Source organism: Elephas maximus, chromosome X (genome assembly GCF_024166365.1).
Source record: "Elephas maximus indicus isolate mEleMax1 chromosome X, mEleMax1 primary haplotype, whole genome shotgun sequence".
In the NCBI taxonomy this organism is placed as follows: Eukaryota; Metazoa; Chordata; class Mammalia; order Proboscidea; family Elephantidae; genus Elephas; species Elephas maximus.
In genome coordinates this window covers 28,933,081-28,952,087 of record NC_064846.1, presented here as the reverse complement: position 1 = coordinate 28,952,087, position 19,007 = coordinate 28,933,081, and positions in this window count along the sequence as shown.

Genomic DNA, 19,007 nt, shown 5'->3' with positions numbered 1-19,007 from the left:
AAGATCATGACATCTGCAAATAGAGATAATTTCACTGCTTCCTTGCCAGGCTGGATGCCCTTTATTTCTTTATCTAGCCTCATTGTTCTGGCTAGGACTTCCAGCACAATGTTGAATAAGAGTGGTGATAAAGGGCATCCTTGTCTGGTTCCCTATCTCAATGGAAATGCTTTCAGACTCTCTGCATTTAGGATGGTGTTGGCTAATAGTTTTGATAAATGCCCTTTATTATGTTGAGGAATTTTCCTTCTATTCCTATTTTGCTGAGAGTTTTTATCATGAATGAGTGTTGAACTTTGTCAAATTCCTTTTCTGCATCAATTGATAAAATCATGTGATTCTTGTCTTTTGGTTTATTTATATGATGGATTACATTAATTGTTTTTCTAATGTTGAACCATCTCTACATACCTGGTATGAATCCCACTTGGTCATGGTGAATTATTTTTTTGATATGTTGTTGAATTCTATTGGCTAGAATTTTGTTGAGGATTTTTGCCTCTAAGTTCATGAGGGATATAGGTCTGTAATTTTCTCTTTTTTTGGTGTCTTTACCTAGTTTTGGTTTCAGGGATATGGTGGCTTCATAGAATGAGTTTGGGAGTATTCCGTCCTTTTCTATGCTCTAAAATGCCTTTAGTGTAGTGGTGTTAACTCTTCTCTGAATGTTTGCTAGAACTCTGTAGCGAAGCCATGTGGACTAGGTCTCTTTTTTTGTTGGGAATTTTTTGATTAACTTTTCAATCTCTTCTTTTGTTATGGGTCTATCTAGTTGTTCTACCTCTGTTTGTGTTAGTTTAGGTAGGTAGTGTGTTTCTAGGAATTCATCCATTTCTTCTAGATTTTCACATTTTTTCAGTATAGTTTCTCATAGTAATCTCATATGATTCTTTTAATTTCAGTTGTGTCCATTGTAATATCGCCCCTCTCATTTCTTATTCAGGTTATTTGCTTCTTCTCCTGTTTTTCTTTTGTCAGTTTGGCCAGTGGTTTATCAATTTTGTTGATATTTTTGAAAAACCAGCTTTTGGTCTTGTTAATTCTTTCAATTGTTTTCTGTTTTCTATTTAATGTAGTTCAGCTCTAAATGTTATTATTTGTTTTCTTCCAGTGCCTGTGGGTTTCTTTTGTTGCTCCCTTTCTGCTTTTTCAAGTTGTAGGGATAGTTTTGGCTCTTTCTTCTTTTTGGATGTGTGCATTTATTGATATAAATTGAACTCCGAGCACAGCTTTTGCTGTGTCCCAAAGGTTCTGAAGGGAAGTGTTTTCATTCTCACTGGATTCTATAAATTTCTTTATTTGATCCTTAATGTCTTCTATAATCCAGTCTTTTTTGAGCAAGGTATTGTTCAGTTTCCAAGTGTTTGATTTCTTTTTCCTGCTTTTCCTGTCACTGATTTCCACTTGTATGGCCTTACGGTCAGAGAAGATGCTTTGTAATATTTCAGTGTTTTGGATTCTGCTAAGGCTTGCTTTATGACCTAATATGTGGTCTATTCTAGAGAATGTTCCATGTGCACTAGAAAAGAAAGTATGGTTGGTTGCTGTTGGGTGGAGTGTTCTGTATATGTCTACGAGGTCAAGTTGGTTGAATGTGGCATTTACATCTTCGGTGTCTTTATTGAGCTTCTTTCTGGATGTCGTGTCCTTCACCGAAAGTGATGTGTTGAAGTCTCCTAGTGTTATTGTGAAGCTGTCTATCTCACATTTCAATGCTGATAGAGTTTGTTTTATGTATCTTGCAGCCCTGTCATTGGGTACATAAATATTTAATATGATTATATCTTCTTGGTATATTGTCCCTTTAATCATTATGTAGTGTCCGTCCTTATCCTTTTTGATGGTTTTATCTTTAAACTCTATTTTGTCAGAAATTAATATTGCCCCTCCTGCTCTTTTGTGTTTGTTGTTTCCTTGATATATTTTTTTTCCATCCTTTGAGTTTTAGTTTGTTTGTGTCTCTAAATCTGTGTGTCTCTTGTAGGCAGCATATAGATGGATAGTGTTTCTTAATCCATTCTGCCACTCTCTGTCTCTTTATTGGTGCATTTATTCCATTTACATTCAGGGTAATTATGGATAGGTTTGAATTTAGTGCTATCATTTTGATGTCTTTTTTTGTGTGTTGACAGTTTCTTTTTCCCACTTGATTTTATGTGCTAAGTAGATTTTCTTTATATATTGTCCTTTCCTCATATTTGTTGTTGTTGATTTTGTTACTGCTTAGTCTGTATTTTTCCCTTGTATTTTATTCTGACAAGTAGGCTTGTTTGTCTACTTTGTGGTTACCTTATTATTTACCCTATTTTTTCTAAATTTAAAACTTTTATTTCCTTGTATCGCCGTATCTTCCTCTCCATATGGAAGGTGTGCGATTAAATTTCTTACTCCCTCTTTATTCTTTTAATGTTGTCTTCTTTTATATAATAACATTGCCATTACCCTGTTTTCGGCTTTTTCTTTTATAATCTTGCTTTTTTTTTTTTTTTTTTTTCCTGTCTGGGTTGACTTCTGATTGCTCTGCCCAGTGTTCTAGTCTTGGGTCGATACCTGATATTATTGATTTTCTAACCAAAGAACTCCCTTTAGTATTTCTTGTCATTTTGGTTTGGTATTTACCAATTCCCTAAACTTGTGTTTATCTGGAAATATCTTAATTTCACCTTCATATTTAAGGGAAAGTTTTGCTGGATATATGACTCTTGGCAGGAGATTTTTTTTCCTTCGATTTTTAAATATGTCATCCCATTGCCTTCTTGCCTGCACGGTTTCTGCCGAGTAGTCAGAGCTATTCTTATTGGCTCTCCTTTGTAGATGACTTTTCGTTTATCCCTCGCTGTTCTTATATTCTCTCTTTATCTTTGGTTTTTGCAAGTTTGATAATAATGCATCTTGGTGACTTTCTTTTAGCATCTACCTTATGTGGAGTTCGATGGAGCATCTTGGACACATATCTTCTCATCTTTCACAATATCAGGGAGGTTGTCAGCCAAAAAATCTAAAACAATTTTCTCTGTATTTTTTGTTACCCCTCCCTGTTCTAGTACTCCAATCACTCATAGGTTATTTCCTTTGATAGAGTCCCACATGATTCTTAAGTTTTCTTCATTTTTTAAAAATTCTTTTATCTAATTTGTCTTCAAATATATTAGAGCCAAGTGATTTATCTTTGAGTTCAGAATTTCTAGCTTCTGCTTGCTCAATTCTGCTCCTCTGACTTTCTATTGAGTTGCCTAGTTCTGTAATTTTATTGTTAATCTTCTGAATTTTTGATTGCTGTCTGTCTATGGATTTTTCCAGCTTATTAAACTTTTCATTATGTTCCTGAATAATCTTTCTGATTTCTTCACTTGCTTTATCTGTGTCTTCCTTGGCTTGTTCTGCATATTGCCTCATTTCCTTCCTGATGTCTTGAAGGGTTCTGTATATTAATCTTTTGTATTCTGCATCTGGTAATTCCAGGAATGCACTTTCATCTAGAAGATCCCTAGATTCTTTGCTTTGAGAGCCTGTTGAGGCAATAATGGTCTGTTTCTTTATGTGACTTGATATTGACTGTTGTCTCTGAGCCATCTATAAGTTATTACATTAGTTTATGCCTGTTTACCGTGTCATAGCTGCTTGCTTTGTTTTGTTTTGGTATACCCCTATGGGTTGCTTGAGTGAGCTAGTTTGATTATTTTCACCTTTGCAGCTCTGGTGTCCTGTCCCCAGCTGACTAGAGCTGTTATCAGATATATCAGTCTAGGAGTCCATTCAGTTTTCCTGGATGAATTCAGCTCAGGTTTCCAGGTAGCTGATCATCAAGTGTGTGGTACAAGCTATGTCTTACAGTCTTAGAAGGGCAGGGGTGATTGGTGTATATACTGGTATCTGATTGCAGCAGGGGTTCACGTGCTGAACAAGGCAGGGGGCAGAGAACCGACCCCCAAGTCTCTCTGAGGAAAACGTGTCTCTGTTCCCTAGAGTATGCTGGTGGGTGGGTTCTGCACAGGGGCCATGGACACCCAAAGTTTTTGGTTGTAAGGACTGGGAGGTACCAGTTATCCTTGGACCCCTGTCGCAGGTGGCTGGGTGACCTGAGTGGAGCTACCAGTCCTTAGGTCCCTGATGTGGATAGGTGAGGACTTTGCTTAATAGGCAAAGCAATGTCAAACATCAAACATCCACCTCTCCACCGCACCGCTGAAATGGTTGGAGTTTGCCAACAAGGGCCTATTCTCCCAAAATAGGTCCACACAGGTCCATGCAGAAGGGAAAGGTGCTCAAGGTCCATGGATGTTTTATACCTGGATGGGAGCCACTTCTGTACTGAGCTTCCCCAGTTAATGGAGCTAGCAAATTATCTTTCCCCCCACCCCAATTGCAATTTTTTTCCTTCTCCATGGCTGGGAGAATGGCTCTAGGTGCTCACCAGGGTCTATCTCAGGCCCAGGGATTCAGCTGCTGAAGCCAGCTTGAGGGTGGGTGGGGCACGGTAAAATATATGCAAGTACGTACTTTTGCCAAGAGCGCCATTCTTCTCAGGTTCCGGAGGTGTGAGTAGGCTGTGTGGCTGGCTGCTCTTCCCTGAGGAAACTTCGCCAATCGCTGGAACCAGCCCACCACCGCTGCCTCCGCCACTCCAGGAATAATGCCTGAGGGCTCCCCGTGCTTCAGGACCAGTAACTCCTCTCCACTTCTGAATGGCCACTTCCTCTCCCTGCCCCTCAGTTCATTGTCGAAGCTTGCCTTTGATGCTCAGGGCTCCCAGCTAGTCACAAATACACTCGTTTCACTTGTTTTTTCAGGTCTTTGTTGTAGAGTGCTGGCCGGAAGCGTCTGTCTATTCCGCCATTTTGGTTCTGCCTCCCTGACCTGCTTCTTTATGTGATTTGACATTGACTGTTGTCCCCGAGGCCTCAAGAATTTTTTATAGGAATACTACACATCAATAAAGAACAGTGTGGAATCCGTGAAACATTTCATAACATGGACGAACCTGGAAAGCATTACGCTGAGTGAAATTAGTCAGTTGCAAAATGACAAATATTATATAAGATCACTATTATAAGAACTTGAGAAATAGTTTAAACAGAGAAGAAAACATTCTTTTGTGGTTAAGAGAGGCGGGAGGGAGGGAGAGTGGGAGAGGGGTATTCACTAATTAGATAGTAGATAAGAACTACTTTAGGTGAAGGGAAAGACAGCACACAATACAGGGGAGTTCAGCACAACTGGTAATACAGAAGCAAAGAAGTTTCCTGAATAAACTGAATGCTTTGAAGGCTAGCGTAGCAGGGGCAGTGGTTTGGGGACCATGATTTCAGGGGACATCTAAGTCAATTGGCATAATAAAATCTATTAACAAAATATTCTGCATCCCACTTTGAAGAGTAGTGTCTAGGGTCTTAAATGCTAACAAGCAGCCATCTAAGATGCATCAATTGGTCTCAACCCACCTGGATCAAAGGAGAATGGAGAACACCAAGGACACATGGTAATTACAAGCCCAAGAGACAGAAAGGGCCACATGAACCAGAGACTACATCATTCTGAGATCAGAAGAACTAGATGGTGTCCGGCTACAACCGGTGACTGTCCTGACAGGGAACACAACAAAGAGCTCCTGAGGGAGCAGCAGAGCAGCGGGATGCAGACCCCAAATTCTCATAAAAAGACCAGACTTAATGGTCTGACTGATACTGGAAGGACCCCAGTGATCATGGCCCCCAGACCTTCTGTTGGCCCAGGACAGGAATCATTCCCAAAGCCAACTCTTCAGACAGGGGTTGGACTGGACAATGGGTTGGAGAGGGATGCTGGTGAGGAGTGAGCTTCTTGGATCAGGTGGACACTTGAGACTATGCTGGCATGTCCTGCCTGGAGGGGAGATGAGAGGGTAGAGGGGGTTAGAATTTGGTGAAATGGACAAGAAAAGAGAGAGTGGAGGGAGAAAGCAGGCTGTCTCATTAAGGGGAGAGTAACTGGGAGTATGCAGCATGGTTTATATAAGTTTTTATGTGAGAAACTGAGTTGATTTGTAAACTTTCACTTAAAACACAATAAAAATTATTAAAAAAAGAAGTTATTATATTTATTTATTGTATTTTTATTTACTGCATCCTGTATTTCTGTTTTGTTTTATTTTGATATGCCCAAGTAGGCTGGGTGTGTGAGCTACTTTGGTTGTTGGCATTCATTGAAGCTCTCTTGTCCTGTCTCCAAATGGTCAGAGCAGCTACTAAATGTGGAGCCCAGGAGTGTATTCACTGTTCTTGTGGGGGTGTGGTTATTTAGGGCACAGGTCATGTTTTTGGTCACTAAGTGTGTGATGCAGACTCTCACCTACAGTCCTAGGACTGGAGCACTGCATGGGGGTATTTGGAGCAGGCCCAGGTCTCTGGTTGTATTGGGAGGCAATGTGTGGGGCATGACAGGGGCTGATGGCTGCCCCCAGGTACTTGGATGGAGGGCATGTCCCTGTCCCTTAGTGTGTGTAGTAGGGAGGGGGGTGGTTCAGCCTGTCCTTGGGCATCCAGTGCCATTGTCTGGAGAGATTGGGAGGCACCATTAATTCTCAGAGCCCAGTCATGGGTTGCTCGATGGAGTGGGTTGATACTGCCAGCCCTCAGGCCCCTGGTGTGGGTGGATAAGGTCCCTTCTTAGGGGATGGGGTAGTGTCAAATGTCACAAATTTGCAGCTCCCCTTTGGCTGCTGTAGGTGAAAATAAGGTTCAGGTGTATGCCCTGCTGTTTCATGCTAATGAGGGTATGCAGTGTTGAATTGGCCCACAAGCGACTGGGCGGGGGTGAAAGATGCTACAAGCATTCAGCCATACTTTTCTCAGTGAGAAGCATCCAGCCACACAGCCTACTCAAACCTCCGGAACCTGAGGAGAACGGTGCTCTCGGCAAAAGCTAAGTACTTGCATATATTTTACCATGCCTCTCCCCTCCCACTCCTGAGCCGGCTCAGTGGCTGAATTCCCTGGACCTGAGATAGGCACTCTTGGGCACCTAGAGCCATTCTGCTGCCCATGGAAAAGGGAAAATTTTTGCAGTTGGGAGAAAAGATAATTTGCGAGCTCCACTAACCGGGGGAGCTCAGGACAGAAGTGACCCCTGTCCAGTCATAAACGGTCTGTGGACTTTGATCACCTTTCCCCTCTGCATGGACCTGTGTGGGCCTATTTCAGGAGAATAGGCCCTTGTTGGCAGACTCCAACCATTTCAGCTGTGAGGTGGAGAGGTGGGTGTTTGATATTTGACATTGCTTTCCCTATTAAACAGGATCCTCACCTACCCACATCAGGGGCCTAAGGACTGGTAGCTCCACTCAGGTCACCCAGCCACCCGCAACAGGGGTCCAAAGATAACTGCTACCTCCCAGTCCTTACAACCAAAAACATTGGGTGCCCATGGTCCATCTGCAGAATACACCCAACTGAACACCCTAGGGAACAGGGATGCACTTTCCCCAGAGACACTTGAAGATTGGTTCTCAGCCCCTGCCTTGTTCACAGCATGACCCCCTGATGCAATTAGATACTGGTACATACACCAATTACCACTGCCCCTCTAAGACTGTAGGACAGAGCCTATACCACACACTTGATGATCAGCTACCCAGACACCTGAGCTGAATTCATACAAGAAAACTGAATGGACTCCTAGACTGATATACCTGATAACACCTAGAGCCAGCTGGAGACAGGACATCAGTGCTCCAAAGGCGAAACTAATCAAGCTAGCTTGCTCAAGCATCCCATTTGGGCATATCAAAACAAAACAAAGCAAGCGACACAGTAAGCAAGCATAAACTAATACAATAACTTATAGATAGCTCAGAGACAACAGTCAATATCAAGTCACATAAAGAAAGACCATGATCACCTCAACAAGCTCTTAAAGAATCCAGGGATCTTCTAGATGAAAGTACATTCCTGAAATTATCAGAGGCAGAATAAAAAGATTAATATACAGAACCCTTCAAGACTTCAGGAAGGAAATGAGGCAATATGCAGAACAAGCCAAGGAAGACACAGATAAAGCAACTGAAGAACTCAGAAAGATTATTCAGGAACATAATGAAAAGTTTAAAAAGCTGGAAAAATCCTCATACAGCCAGCAATCAGAAATCAGAAGATTAACAATAAAATTACAGAACTAGACAACACAATAGAAAGTCAGAGGAGCAGAATTGAGCAAGAGGAAGCCAGAATTTCTAAACTTGAAGATAAATCACTTGGTACTAATATATTTGAAGAAAAATCAGATAAAAGAATTTTAAAAAATGAAGAAATCTTAAGAATCACGTGGGACTCTATCAAGAGAAATAACCTACAACTGATTGTAGTACCAGAACAGAGAGGGATAACAGAAAATACAGAGAGAATTGTTGAAGATTTGTTGGCATAAAACTTCCCTGGTATTGTGAAAGATGAGAAGATATCTATCCATGATGCTCATGGAACACCACATAAGGTAGATGTTAAAAGAAAGTCACCAAGACATATTATAATCAAACTTGACAAAATCAAATATAGAGAATTTTAAGAGCAGTTAGGGATAAACGAAAAGTCACCTAAAAAAGATAGCCAATAAGAATAAGCTTGGACTACTTGGCAGAAACCATGCAGGCAAGAAGGCAATAGGATGACTTATTTAAAAAATTGAACAAAAATATTGCCAGCCAAGAATCATATATCCAGCAAAACTGTTTCTTACATATGAAGGTGAAACTAGGATATTTCCAGATAAACACAAGTTTAGGGAATTTGTAAAAACCAAACCAAAACTACAAGAAATACTAAAGGGAGTTCTTTTTTTAGAAAATCAATAATATCAGGTATCAACCCAAGGCTAGAACACTGGGCAGAGCGATCAGAAGTCAACCAAGAAAGGGAAATCAAAAAAACAAAGGAAGATTAAAAAAAAAAAAAAAAGCTTAAAATAAGGTAACGGCGATGTTATTATATAAAAGAAGACAACATTAAAACAATAAGGAAGGACTAAGAAATGTAATCATAGATCTTCCATATGCAGAGGAAGATACAGCAATACTAAGAAATAAAAGTCAGGTTTAAATTTAGAAAAACAGGGGTAAATAATGAGGTAACCACAAAGGAGACAAACTGTCCTACTTACCAAAATAAAATACAAGAAAAAAATAGAGACACAGCAGCAACAAAATCAACAACGAATATGAAGAAAGGACAATATATAAAGATAATCTACTCAGCACATAAAATTAAGTGGGAAAAAGAAAATGTCAACAACACACACAAAAAAGGCATCAAAATAATAGCACTAAATTCATACCTACCCATAATTACTCTGAACGTAAGTGGACTAAAAAGGCACCTATAAAGAGACAGAGAGTGGCAGAATGGATTAAAAAACAAGACACGTCTATATGCTGCCTACAAGAGACACACCTTAGACTTAGAGACACAAACAAACTAAAACTCAAAGGATGGAAAAATATATATCAAGCAAACAACAATCAAAAAGAGCAGGAGTGGCAATCTTAATTTCTGACAAAATAGACTTTGAAAATAAAACCGTCATAAAGAATAAGGACTGAAACTCTATAATGATTAAAGGGACAATATACCAAGAAGATATAACCATATTAAATATTTATGTACCCAATGACAGGGCTGCAAGATACATAAAACAAACTCTATCAGCATTGAAAAGAGAGATAGATAGCTCCACAATAATAGTAGGAGACTTCAACGCACCACTTTTGGTGAAGGACAGAACAGCCAGAACGAAGCTCAATAAAGACATGGAAGATCTAAATGCCACAATCAACCAACTTGACCTCATAGACATATACAGAACGCTCCACCCAACAGCAACCAACTATACTTTCTTTTCTAGTGCACATGGAACATTCTCTAGAATAGCCCACATATTAGGTCATAAAGCAAGCCTTAGCAGAATCCAAAACACTGAAATATTACAAAGTATCTTCTCTGACCATAAGGCCATAAAAGTGGAAACCAATAATAGAAAAAGCAGGGAAAAGAAATCAAACACTTGGAAACTGAACAATACCCTGCTCATAAAGGCTGGATTATAGAAGACATTAAGGATCAAATAAAGAAATTCATAGACTCCAATGAGAATGAAAACACTTCCTATCAGAACCTTTGGGACACAGCTAAAGCAGTGCTCAGAGGTCAACTTACATAAAAAATGCACACATACAAAAATAAGAAAGGGCCAAAATCAATGAATTATCCCTACAGCTTGAACAAATAGAAAGAGAGCAACAAAAGAAACCCTCAGGCACCAGAATAAAACAAATAATAAAAATTAGAGCAGAACTAAATGAAATATAAAACAGAAAAAAATTTGAAAGAATTAACAAGACCAAAAGCTGGTTCTTTGAAAAAAATCAACAAAATTGATAAACCATTGGCGAAGCTGACAAAAGAAAAACAGGAGAAGAAGCAAATAACCTGAATAAGAAATGAGATGGGAGGGCGGAGCCAAGATGGCGGACTAGGCAGACGCTACCTCGGATCCCTCTTACAAGAAAGACACGGAAAAACAAGTGAATCGATCACATACATAACAATCTACAAACCCTGAACAACAAACACAGATTTAGAGATGGAGAACGAACTAATACGGGGAAGCAGCGATTGTTTCCAGAGCCTGGAGCCAGCGTACCAGTCAGGTACGGCACAAGCACAGAGACCTGCTCCACCCCCCTGAACTAACCCCGGGAGGGGGACCAGCCGGTTCCACGGGCGGCGTGGGACGCAGCCGGTAGGAGAAGTCCCCGGGAGGCAGTGACTGGTCTTGGAGCAGGAAGAGCAGCGTCTCAGCCGGGGAAGCGTCTCGCCGGGATTTGGACTGGACGCAGGTACGGCATAAACACAGAGAGCTGCTCCACCCCCCTGAACTAACCCCGGGAAGGGGCCCAGCCGGGTCGCGAGGGCGGCGTGGGACACAGCCGATAGGAGAAGTCCCCGGGAGGCAGCGACTGATTTTGGAGTCGAGAGTGCACCGTCCCAGTAGGGGAGCCTTGACGCTGGGCGTGGGGCTGGAAGCGGAGGATCTGACCATGACGCCAGCGGGCCAGACCCCCCGGGGGCAATCTCCACACAGCCAGCACACATAGGCGACGCGCCCACGGGAATCTCAGATATAATAGTCATTCCAAGCAAGACAAGCAACTCTGGCTATATTCTGAGGTGCTACTCTCCTATCTCTCTGTTCCCTCCCCCACACTCCCCAGGTGGCTTCATTAACATCTGAATAGCCTGAGCCAGAGGGAGAACTCTGATAGGGGTCTGACTGCATTTTTTTTTTTAGCGGATTTTCTGGAAAAACTAGTTTCCCAGTGATGGCTCAGAGACAACAGTCCACATCAAACCACTTAAAGAAGCAGACCATGACAGCTTCTCCAACCCCCAAAACAAAAGAATCAAAATCTTTCCCAAATGAAGATACAATCCTGGAATTATCAGATACAGAATATAAAAAACTAATTTACAGAATGCTTAAAGATATCACAAATGAAATTAGGATAACTGCAGAAAAAGCCAAGGAACACACTGATAAAACTGTTGAAGAACTCAAAAAGATTATTCAAGAACATAGTGAAAAAATTAAGAAGTTGCAAGAATCCATAGAGAGACAACATGTAGAAATCCAAAAGATTAACAATAAAATTACAGAATTAGACAACGCACTAGGAAGTCAGAGGAGCAGACTCGAGCAATTAGAATGCAGACTGGGACATCTGGAGGACCAGGGAATCAACACCAACATAGCTGAAAAAAAATCAGGTAAAAGAATTAAAAAAAATGAAGAAACCTTAAGAATTATGTGGGACTCTATCAAGAAGGATAACCTGCGGATGATTGGAGCCCCAGAACAGGGAGGGGGGACAGAAAACACAGAGAAAATAGTTGAAGAACTCCTGACAGAAAACTTCCCTGACATCATGAAAGACGAAAGAATATCTATCCAAGATGCTCATCGAACCCCATTTAAGATTGATCCAAAAAGAAAAACACCAAGACATATTATCATCAAACTCACCAAAACCAAAGATAAACAGAAAATTTTAAAAACAGCCAGGGAGAAAAGAAAGGTTTCCTTCAAGGGAGAATCAATAAGAATAAGTTCAGACTACTCAGCAGAAACCATGCAGGCAAGAAGGGAATGGGACGACACATACAGAGCACTGAAGGAGAAAAACTGCCAGCCAAGGATCATATATCCAGCAAAACTCTCTCTGAAATATGAAGGCGAAATTAAGATATTTACAGACAAACACAAGTTTAGAGAATTTGCAAAAATCAAACCAAAGCTACAAGAAATACTAAAGGATATTGTTTGGTCAGAGAACCAATAATATCAGATATCAGCACAACACAAGGTCACAAAACAGAACGTCCTGATATCAACTCAAATAGGGAAATCACAAAAACAAACAAATTAGGATTAATTAAAAAAAAATACACATAACAGGGAATCATGGAAGTCAATAGGTAAAAGATCACAATAATCAAAAAGAGGGACTAAATACAGGAGGCATTGAACTGCCATATGGAGAGTGATACAAGGCGATATAGAACAATACAAGTTAGGTTTTTACTTAGAAAAATAGGGGTAAATAATAAGGTAACCACAAAAAGGTATAACAACTCTATAACTCAAGATAAAAACCAAGAAAAACATAACGACTCAACTAACATAAAGTCAAACACTATGAAAATGAGGATCTCACAATTTACAAAGAAAAACGCCTCAGCACAAAAAAGTAAGTGGAAAAATGAAATTGTCAACAACACACATAAAAAGGCATCAAAATGACAGCACTAAAAACTTATTTATCTATAATTACCCTGAATGTAAATGGACTAAATGCACCAATAAAGAGACAGAGAGTCACAGACTGGATAAAGAAACACGATCCATCTATATGCTGCCTACAAGAGACACACCTTAGACTTAGAGACACAAACAAACTAAAACTCAAAGGATGGAAAAAAGTATATCAAGCAAACAATAAGCAAAAAAGAGGAAGAGTAGCAATATTAATTTCTGACAAAATAGACTTTAGACTTAAATCCGCCACAAAGGATAAAGAAGGACACTATATAATGATAAAAGCGACAATTGATCAGGAAGACATAACCATATTAAATATTTATGCACCCAATGACAGGGCTGCAAGATACATAAATCAAATTTTAACAGAATTGAAAAGTGAGATAGATACCTCCACAATTATAGTAGGAGACTTCAACACACCACTTTCGGAGAAGGACAGGACATCCAGTAAGAAGCTCAATAGAGACACGGAAGATCTAATTACAACAATCAACCAACTTGACCTCATTGACTTATACAGAACTCTCCACCCAACTGCTGCAAAATATACTTTTTTTTCTAGCGCACATGGAACATTCTCTAGAATAGACCACATATTAGGTCATAAAACAAACCTTTGCAGAATCCAAAACATCGAAATATTACAAAGCATCTTCTCAGACCACAAGGCGATAAAACTAGAGATCAATAACAGAAAAACTAGGGAAAAGAAATCAAACACTTGGAAAATGAACAATACCCTCCTGAAAAAAGACTGGGTTATAGAAGACATCAAGGAGGGAATAAAGAAATTCATAGAAAGCAACGAGAGTGAAAATACTTCCTATCAAAACCTCTGGGACACAGCAAAAGCAGTGCTCAGAGGCCAATTTATATCGATAAATGCACACATACAAAAAGAAGAAAGAGCCAAAATCAGAGAACTGTCCCTACAACTTGAACAAATAGAAACTGAGCAACAAAAGAATCCATCAGACACCAGAAGAAAACAAATCATAAAAATTAGAGCTGAACTAAATGAATTAGAGAACAGAAAAACAATTGAAAGAATTAACAAAGCCAAAAGCTGGTTCTTTGAAAAAATTAACAAAATTGATAAACCATTGGCTAGACTGACTAAAGAAATACAGGAAAGGAAACAAATAACCCGAATAAGAAAGGAGAAGGACCACATCACAACAGAACCAAATGAAATTAAAAGAATCATTTCAGATTATTATGAAAAATTGTACTCTAACAAATTTGCAAACCTAGAAGAAATGGATGAATTCCTGGAAAAACACTACCTACCTAAACTAACACGTTCAGAAGTAGAACAACTAAATAGGCCCATAATAAAAAAAGAGATTGAAACGGTAATCAAAAAACTCCCAACAAAAAAAAAGCCCTGGCCCGGACGGCTTCACTGCAGAGTTCTACCAAACTTTCAGAGAAGAGTTAACACCACTACTTCTGAAGGTATTCCAAAGCATAGAAAATGACGGAATACTACCCAACTCATTCTATGAAGCCACCATCTCCCTGATACCAAAACCAGGTAAAGACATTACAAAAAAAGAAAATTATAGACCCATATCCCTCATGAACATTGATGCAAAAATCCTCAACAAAATTCTAGCCAATAGAATCCAACAACACATCAAAAAAATAATTCACCCTGATCAAGTGGGATTTATACCAGGTATGCAAGGCTGGTTTAATATCAGAAAAACCATTAATGTAATCCATCACATAAATAAAACAAAAGACAAAAACCACATGATCTTATCAATTGATGCAGAAAAGGCATTTGACAAAGTCCAACACCCATTTATGATAAAAACTCTTACCAAAATAGGAATTGAAGGAAAATTCCTCAACATAATAAAGGGCATCTATGCAAAGCCAACAGCCAATATCACTCTAAATGGAGAGAACCTGAAAGCATTTCCCTTGAGAACGGGAACCAGACAAGGATGCCCTTTATCACCACTCTTATTCAACATCGTGCTAGAAGTCCTAGCCAGGGCAATTAGGCTAGACAAAGAAATAAAAGGTATCCGGATTGGCAAGGAAGAAGTAAAGTTATCACTATTTGCAGATGACATGATTATATACACAGAAAACCCTAAGGAATCCTCCAGAAAACTACTAAAACTAATAGAAGAGTTTGGCAGAGTCTCAGGTTATAAAATAAACATACAAAAATCACTTGGATTCCTCTACATCAACAAAAAGAACACCGAAGAGGAAATAACCAAATCAATACCATTCACAGTAGCCCCCAAGAACATAAGATACTTAGGAATAAATCTTATCAAGGATGTAAAAGACCTATACAAAGAAAACTACAAAGCTCTACTACAAGAAATTCAAAAGGACATACTTAAGTGGAAAAACATACCTTGCTCATGGATAGGAAGACAACATAGTAAAAATGTCTATTCTACCAAAAGCCATCTATACATTTAACGCACTTCCGATCCAAATTCCAATGTCATATTTTAAGGGGATAGAGAAACAAATCACCAATTTCATATGGAAGGGAAAGAAGCCCCGGATAAGCAAAGCACTACTGAAAAAGAAGAAAGAAGTGGGAGGCCTCACTTTACCTGACTTCAGAACCTATTATACAGCCACAGTAGTCAAAACAGCCTGGTACTGGTACAACAACAGGCACATAGACCAATGGAACAGAATTGAGAACCCAGACATAGATCCATCCACATATGAGCAGCTGATATTGGACAAAGGCCCAGTGTCAGTTAATTGGGGAAAAGATAGCCTTTTTAACAAATGGTGCTGGCATAACTGGATATCCATTTGCAAAAAAATGAAACAGGACCCATACCTCACACCATGCACAAAAACTAACTCCAAGTGGATCAAAGACCTAAACATAAAGACTAAAACGATAAAGATCATGGAAGAAAAAATTGGGACAACTCTAGGAGCCCTAACACAAGGTATAAACAGAATACAAAACATTACCAAAAATGATGAAGAGAAACCCGATAACTGGGAGCTCCTAAAAATCAAACACCTATGCTCATCTAAAGACTTCACCAAAAGAGTAAAAAGACCACCTACAGATTGGCAAAGAATTTTCAGCTATGACATCTCCGACCAGCGCCTGATCTCTAAAATCTACATGATTCTGTCAAAACTCAACCACAAAAAGACAAACAACCCAATCAAGAAGTGGGCAAAGGATATGAACACACATTTCACTAAGGAAGATATTCAGGCAGCCAACAGATACATGAGAAAATGCTCTTGATCATTAGCCATTAGAGAAATGCAAATTAAAACTACGATGAGATTCCATCTCACACCAGCAAGGCTGGCATTAATCCAAAAAACACAAAAGAATAAATGTTGGAGAGGCTGCGGAGAGATTGGAACTCTCATACACTGCTGGTGGGAATGTAAAATGGTACAACCACTTTGGAAATCTATCTGGCGTTATCTTAAACAGTTAGAAATAGAACTACCATACAACCCAGAAATCCCACTCCTGGGAATATACCCTAGAGATACAAGAGCCTTCATACAAACAGATATATGCACACCCATGTTTATTGCAGCTCTGTTTACAATAGCAAAAAGCTGGAAGCAACCAAGGTGTCCATCAACGGATGAATGGGTAAATAAATTGTGGTACATTCACACAATGGAATACTCCGCATCGATAAAGAACAGTGACGAATCTGTGAAACATTTCATAACATGGAGGAACCTGGAAGGCATTATGCTGAGCGAAATTAGTCAGAGGCAAAAGGACAAATATTGTATAAGACCACTATTATGAGATCTTGAGAAATAGTAAACCTGAGAAGAACACATACTTTTGTGGTTACGAGGCGGGGAGGGAGGGAGGGTGGGAGAGGGTTTTTTATTGATTAATCAGTAGATAAGAACTGCTTTAGGTGAAGGGAAAGACAACACTCAATACATGGAAGGTCAGCTCAATTGGACTGGACCAAAAGCAAAGAAGTTTCCGGGATAAAATGAATGCTTCAAAGGTCAGCGGAGCAAGCGCGGGGGTCTGGGGAACATGGTTTGTGGGGACTTCTAAGTCAATTGGCAAAATAATTCTATTATGAAATCATTCTGCATCCCACTTTGAAATGTGGCGTCTGGGGTCTTAAATGCTAACAAGCAGCCATCTAAGATGCATCAATTGGTCTCAACCCACCTGGAGCAAAGGAAAATGAAGAACACCAAGGCCACACGACAACTAAGAGCCCAAGAGACAGAAAGGGCCACATGAACCAGAGACCTACATCATCCTGAGACCAGAAGAACTAGTTGGTGCCCGGCCACAATCGATGACTGCCCTGACAGGGAGCACAGCAGAGGACCCCTGAGGGAGCAGGAGATCAGTGGGATGCAGACCCCAAATTCTCATAAAAAGACCAAACTTAATGGTCTGACTGAGACTGGAGGAATCCCGGCGGCCATGCTCCCCAGACCTTCTGTTGGCACAGGACAGGAACCATCCCCGAAGAAACTCATCAGACATGAAAGGGACTGGTCAGCGGGTGGGAGAGTGACGCTGATGAAGAGTGAGCTAATTATATCAGGTGGACACTTGAGATTGTGTTGGCAACTTTTGTCTGGAGAGGGGATGGGAGGATAGAGAGAGAGGGAAGCCGGCAAAATTGTCAAGAAAGGAGAGACTGAAAGGGCTGACTCAAGAGGGGGATAGCAAGTGGGAGTAGGGAGTGAGATGTATGTAAACTTATATGTGACAGACTGATTGGATTTGTAAACGTTCACTTGAAGCTTAATAAAAGTTATTAAAAAAAATAATAAAAAAATTAAATAAAAAAGAAATGAGATGGGCGATATTATAACAGACCCAACTGAAATTAGAAGAATCATATCAAATTACTATGAAAAATTGTTCTCTAGAAAATTTGAAAACCTGGAAGAAATGAATGAATTCCTAGAAACACACTACCTACTGAAACTAACATAAACAGAGGTAGAACAAATAAATAGACCCATAACAAAAAAAGAGTTTGAAAAGGTAATCAAAAAACTCCCAACAAAAGCCCTGGCCCAGGTGCCTCACTGCAGAGTTCTACCAAGCTTTCAAAGAGTTAACAACACTACTACTAAAGGTGTTTCAGAGAATAGAAAAGGACGGAATATCACCAAACTCATTCTATGAAGCCAGCATATCCCTGATACCAAAATCAGGTAAAAAGACACCACAAAAAAAGAAAATTACAGGCCTATATCCCACACATGTCTGTCAGTTTGTCGTACTGTGGGGGCTTGCGTGTTGCTGTGATGCTGAAAGCTATGCCACCGGTATTCAGATACCAGCACGGTCACCCATGGAGGACAGGTTTCGGCTGAGCTTCCAGACTAAGACAGACTACCAAGAAGGACCCAGCAGGCTACTTCTGAAAAGCATTAGCCAGTGAAAACCTTATGAACAGCAGCAGAACATTGTCTGATATAGTGCTGGAAGATGAGTCCCCCAGGTTGGAAGGTACTCAAAAGATGACTGGGAAAGAGCTGCCTCCTCAAAGTAGAGTTGACCTTAATGATGTGGATGGAGTAAAGCTTTCAGGAACTTCATTAAATGATGTGGCACGACTCAAAATAAGAAGAAACAGCTGCAAACATCCATTAATAATTGGAACCTGGAATATATGAAGTATGAATGTAGGAAAATTGGAAATCGTCAAAAATGAAATGGAACACATAAACATCAATATACTAGGCATTAGTGAGCAGAAATGGACTGGTATTGGCCATTTTGAATTGGACAATCATATAATCTAAATGATGGGAATGACAACTTGAAAAGGAATGGTGTTGCATTCATCATCAAAAAGAACATTTCAAGATCTATCCTGAGGTACAACGCTGTGGCTGATAGGATAATATCCATACGCCTACAAGGAAGACCAGTTAATACAACTAATATTCAAATTTACGCACCAACCACTAGGGACAAAGATGAAGAAACAGTATATTTTTATCAGCTGCTGTAGTCTGAAATTGATCGAACATGCAATCAAGGTGCATTGATGAAATTACTGGCAATTGGGATGTGAAAGTTGGAAACAAAGAAGAAGGATCAGTAGTTGGAAAATATGGCCTTGGTGACAGAAACAATGCTGGAGATCGAATGATAGAATTTTGCAAGACCAACGACTTCT